This window comes from Syngnathus leptorhynchus, chromosome 5 (assembly GCF_054491065.1).
Source record: "Syngnathus leptorhynchus isolate UIUO chromosome 5, UIUO_Slep, whole genome shotgun sequence".
Classification (NCBI taxonomy): domain Eukaryota; kingdom Metazoa; phylum Chordata; class Actinopteri; order Syngnathiformes; family Syngnathidae; genus Syngnathus; species Syngnathus leptorhynchus.
The window spans coordinates 2,673,992-2,680,000 of record NC_141199.1 but is presented as its reverse complement, the minus strand read 5'-3'; the positions used below and the strand labels follow the sequence as shown (position 1 = coordinate 2,680,000).

The 6,009-nt window shown below is 46.0% G+C and overlaps 1 protein-coding gene and 1 pseudogene across 10 annotated transcripts in view; one reads left to right on the top strand and one right to left on the bottom strand.

The window, feature by feature from the left end:
• LOC147056235 (uncharacterized) overlaps positions 1–6,009 on the top strand; it is a 114,055-nt gene that overhangs the window by 5,814 nt on the left and 102,232 nt on the right. The gene's annotated exons all lie outside the window — the stretch shown is intronic.
• LOC147056237 (general transcription factor II-I repeat domain-containing protein 2-like) lies at positions 4,533–5,444 on the bottom strand (annotated as a pseudogene).

Here is a 6,009-nt window from a genome sequence, read left to right as displayed (position 1 = left end):
TGCTGTAGAGGCATGTCAGCCATGACAGCCCCACAACATCCAGAGCCTTTAAGAACTCCGGGCAGATCTCATCCACCCCGGGGCCCTGCCACCGAGGAGTTTTTTTAACTACCTCAGTGACTTTGACCTCCGAGATTGGAGAGTCCGCCTCAGAGTCTTCAGGCCCTGCTTCCACAATGGAAGGCGTGTCGTGTGGGTGGAATTGAGGAGGTCTTTGAAGTATTCCCTCCACCGACTCTCGACATCCCGAGTTGAGGTCAGCGCACACCACCTCCACTGTAAACAGTGTTGACTGTGCACTACTTCCTCCTCCTGAGACGCCGGATGGTGGCCCAGAATTTCCTCGAAGCCGTCCGGAAGTCATTCTCCATGGCCTCGTCAAACTCCTCCCACGCCCGGGTTTTTGCCTCAACAACCGCCGTAGCCGCATTCCGCTTGGCCATCCGGTACTTGTCAGCTGCCTCCGGAGTCCCGCAGGCCAAAACGGCCCAATAGGACTCCTTTTTCAGCTTGACGGCATCCCTTACCGCCGGTGTCCACCAGCGGGTTCGGGGATTGCCGCCACGACAGGTACCAACAACCTTACGGCCACAGCTCCGGTTGGCTGCCTCAACAATGGAGGCGTGGAACATGGTCCACTCGGACTCAATGTCCCCCGCCTCACCCGGGACGTGGGAAAAGCTCTGTCAGAGGTGTGAATTGAAGCTCTTCCTGACAGGAGATTCTTCCAGACGTTCCCAGCAGACCCTCACAGAGCATTTGGGTCTGCCAGGTCGGACCGGCATCTTCCCCCGCCATCGGAGCCAACCCACCACCAGGTGGTGATCAGTTGACAGCTCTGCCCCTCTCTTCACTCGAGTGTCCAAAACCTGCGACCGCAAATCCGATGAAATGACTACAGTCAATCATCGAACCGCGGCATAGGGTGTCGTGGTGCCAAGTGCACACATGGACACCCTTACGCTTGAACATGGTGTTCATTATAGAAAATCCTTGTCGAGCACAGAAGTCCAACAATAGAACACCGCTCAGGTTCAGATCGGGGGGGGTCCTCCCAATCACCCACTTCCAGGTCTCACTGTCATTGCCCACGTGAGCATTGAAGTCACCCAGTAGAACGCCAGAAGGAGCGCTCTCCGCACTTCCTCCAGAGACTCCAAGAAGGGTGGATACTCTGAGCTGTCGTTCGGTGCATAGACACAAACAACAGTCAGGACCTGTCCCCCTACCCGAAGGCGGAAGCGGGCTACCCTCTCGCTCACCGGGGTGAACCCCAAAGTGCAGGCGCCCAGCCGGGGGGCAATAAGTATGCCCACACCTGCTCGACGCCTCTCACCGTGGGCAACTCCAGAGTGGAAGAGAGTCCAGCCCCTCTCGAGAGGGTTTGTACCAGAGCTCAAACTATGTGTGGAGGCAAGTCCGACTAGGTCTAGTCGGAGGAGACATTCACCAGAGAAGTGATATTCCATGTCCCTAGAGCCAGCCTCTGCAGCCGGGGGATCGGACCGCCAAGGTCCCCGCCTTTGGCTGCCGCCCAGCTCACTTTGCACCCGACCCCTTTGGCCCCTCCTACAGGTGGTGAGCCCATGGTAAGGGGGACCCACGTTTTCTTTTCGGGCTATGCCCGACCGGGCCCCATGGGCGAAGGCCCGGCCACCAGGCGCTTGACTTTGAGCCCCACCTCCAGGCCTGGCTCCAGAGGGGGTCCCTGGTGACGCGTGTCCGGGCGAGAGGAAACAAATTTTCTTTATATTTTATTAACCTTTAAATATCCATTGGAATGGAAATGCATGAACATTTGAACTCTAGTGTTCTTGTATAAGAACAGGAGTTGTTCCACATGCTCAGATGAATGTGCTGTGTTGTGCAGTGATGATGTCTCCTGCAGTCGAAAAACTCGTTATGCAGTAACACTGGTGCCTGGAATACACAGGTACCTCTTGGCAAGCCTGGAAATAAGACGCAAATGTACTGCATTCCTTTCCCACCAGTCAAGAGGGTTCTCAGAGAGACGGAGAGCTGGAGTACTAGTACAGTGCTTGTTAACTTCTTCTTGAGTCCTGGCGTAGGCAGATCGGGGCTGTGGCTGCCTTTCGGCTTGAGTGAAGTGCTTCCCCAGGAGATCCTCCAACAGGAAAGATGACAAAGCTCTGTGTGCCTCTTCCATGTCTACCGTATTTTTCGGACTCTAAGCGGAGTATAAGTCGCACCAGCCCTAAAATGCACAATAAAGTGAAAAAAAACATATACAAAAAGCACCAGAGTATAAGTCGCACTTTTGGGGCAAATTTATTTGTCAAAATCCAACACCAAGAACAGACATGAACCAGCAATAACAGGCTTAAACGATACGGTATGCTAACGTGACATATACACAAACAAGGAGCTGAGAAGGGCCTGATGTAACATTCCATATTATTCAAATAAGTATTACATAAATAACACGTTTATCAAACCATCTGTGTCACTCCAATTCATTCAATCCATCGATCGTCCTTTATGTAAACATTGCCGCGTATGCGCCGCTGACGTTGGACCCGTAAGTTGCATTTCTAATTATTCCACAGACCCGTATAACGATATATAAAGTATATATCAAATTTAACTATCATATTACAGCAATATTATCAAACCATATGTGTCACTCCAAATCATTAAATCCATCGATCAAATTCTTCGTCCTTTAAGTCACAGATCTAGTATATAACTATATTGTAGCGTTAACAAAGTACCAGGAAAGACGTGGGTTTATATAACAATATTATGAAACCATATGTGTCACTCCAATCATTAAATTCACTGATCAAATTCCTCGTTCGTTGCTAACGACGCGCGTGCGCTGCAGAGATCTTGTATATAACTATATTGTAGCGTTAACAAAGTACCAGGAAAGACGTGGGTTTATATAACAATATTATCAACCCGTCTGTGTCACTCAAAATCATTAAATCCATCGATCAAATTCCTCTCCTTTATGTCAACAACGCTGCGCGCGCGCTGCACAGATCTAGTATATAACTATAATGTAGCGTTAACAAAGTACCGGGAAAGACGTGGGTTTATATAACAATATTATCAAACCATATGTGTCACTCCAAATCATTAAATTCACTGATCAATTTCCTCGTTCGTTGTTAACAACGATGCGCGTGCGCTGCAGAGATCTAGTATATCACTATTTTGTAGCGTTAACTAAGTACCAGGAAAGAAGTGGGTTTAGACAACAGTATTATCAAACCATCTGTGTCACTCCAAATCATTAGTTCCATCGATCAAATTCCTCGTTCTTTATGTCAACAACGCTGCGCGTGCGCCGCAGAGCTCTAGTATATAACTATATTGTAGCGTTAACAAAGTACCAGGAAAGACCTGGGTTTATATAACAACAATATTATCAAACCATCTGTATCAATCCAAATAATTAAATCCATCGATCAAATTCCTCGTCCTTTAGGTCAACAACGCCGCGCGTGCACCGCACAGATCTAGTATATAACTACCGTATTTTTCTGACCAAAGGTCGCTCCGGAATATTGGTCGCATTAGCCATTAAATGCACAATAACGTGACATAACATATATGTCGCTCTGGAGTACAGGTCGCATTTTGGGGAAAATTTGTTTGACAAAATCCAACACCAAGAACAGACATGAACGAGCAACAACAGGCTAAACCAGCATGTCCAAAGTCCGGCCCGCGGGCCAATTGCGGCCCGTGGTCAAATTTCATCAGGCCCGCAGCCTCTGTGATAAAATCTTTAGTATGTGGCCCGCCGCCATTGTTGACCAGCGCTTTAATACACACGTACCAAAGCTATTTTATATTTATGCTGCAGAAATGTAATCTCGCGCGACCCGGCGTGATTTCACAGCGAGAACATGACTCCAGCTGTCCTGCTATCCGGAGCATGCGCAAGTCAAATGCGGAAATAAACCCGTTGTAAAAAGGGTACGCGCGAACCGGCTGCGTGAACCGTATGTGAAATGTTCATGAGGCGAAAATAATTTTAAACTCATGTAAATTTAAGGTATTTCATACAGTTTGTTCAATGTTATCGTATTTTATGTATTACTTATAACTCCTGTTTAAAATGTTCATGAGGCGAAAATAATTTTAAACTCATGTAAATTTAAGGTATTTCATACAGTTTGTTCAATCTTATCGGACTCTTCAGATATGAATGAAAGGCAGAATTTGTGTTTTTAGAGTTGTTCACATCTGCCTGAGTGGCTTATATTTGGTTATTTTGTCATTTAAAAAATAAAGACAATTGGGAGAATGAAATTTTTTTTATAACAGTGTTTATTTGGATGAAATTGTAGTTAAAAAAATGTCCGAAAAAACTACTGGCCCCTGGGCCCCTTCACTTTATCAAATCTGGCCCTCCTTGCAAAAAGTTTGGACACCCCTGGGCTAAACGATAGGTATGCTAACGTGACATAAACACAAACGAAGAGCTGAGAACGGGCCTGACGTAACATTCAGAGTTATTCTAATAACTATTACATAAATAACACGTTTATATGACCACCTGTGTCACTCCAAACAAGTCCAGCATCTTCTGTGCCGTCCTCCGTAGGTTTGGAAAGGTGGCTTCGTTCAGTGAAGCATAAAAGTCATTAAGTTTAAGAGTGTTGAACTTTTCCTTCAAGGTGGCGTCAGACTGAAGATCGATCAGTTCCAATTGCACCTCATGTGGTACTGTTTCAGGGTCTTGTGAGAAGGGACATGACACGAGCTGAAGTGACTCCAGTGATTTGCTGTATTTCTTTGCATATCACGTCGCCTCTTTCTGAGTGTCAAGTGTGGCGAAATGAGTGAAGGATGCGTTCGCAACTTGTCTGGAGAATAAAAAGAGCTTAGATTTAAACGCTGTAACATGTTTGTACATGTCGTGCACAAACTGATCTTTCCCCTGCAGTTTCACATTCAGTTCATTCAAGTGTGAAAATACGTCCACAGCAAACCCAAAATCACAAAGCCAGTTCTGGTCTCGTAGCTCAGGAAATTCGTCAGATTTCTCATTGAACTCTAAAAATGCGCCAATCTCTTCTTTCAGGTCCCAAATGCGTTGAAACACTTTGCCCAAACGTAACCACCGGACGAGAGTGGTAAAGTAAGTCCTGATAATCCGCATCAATTTCCTCCAGGAACGTGATGAACTGACGATGCTGGAGTCCCCTTGCGCGTATAAAGTTCACAAGTTTTACGACTGGATTCACAACATGGTTAAGCTGCAATACAGACTTACAAAGTGATTCCTGATGAATGATACAGTGAAGAAAAATAACATTTTGTTCAGGATTTTCCTCTTTTACTTTATCCTGGATTCGTTTCAGCAGCCCAATGTTTTTTCCTGTTAAATTTGGTGATCCATCCGTCGTGACATTGGCAAGTTTTCTCCAAGGTAGTTTGTTTCTCGATGGCAGCAGACACCTTGTCATACAAATCCTCTCCCCGCGTTGTTCCCTTCAAAGACTCCATGGTCAAAAACTCCTCCGTTATCTCAAAGCTGTCATTTATTCCTTGGATAAAAAGTAGGAGCTGCGCTGTGTCTTTGAAATCATTACTTTCATCAAGTGCAAGTGAATATAACTGAAAGAACTTTGCCTTTTTGTTTAGCTGGCTAAACTAATTGTGAAACTAATTGACCGTGTGAAACTAATTGATGAACATATAGCTATATGTTCATCAATTAGTTTCACACGGCGAGTCACAGTCCGACGTGACAAACTGATTTTTTCAAACTTGCCTTGACTTTCCGGACACAGAACACCTGCAGTCTCCACCATGCAGTCTTTCAAAAACTCACCTTCGGAGAAAGGCTTGCTAGCTGCTGCTAATTTGAATGCCTTAAGCTTGCCTTGGTAGTTGACTCCTGGAGCGCAGTTTGTCGGTGAAAAAAGTTTTGCTAGGACAGTAAATTGGCTGCCATCCTCTCAGCCGTAGCTGCCCGTTCTTGCGCCGACAGCTTGCTGGCATAATTGGCATGCTTCGTAGCAAAGTGAC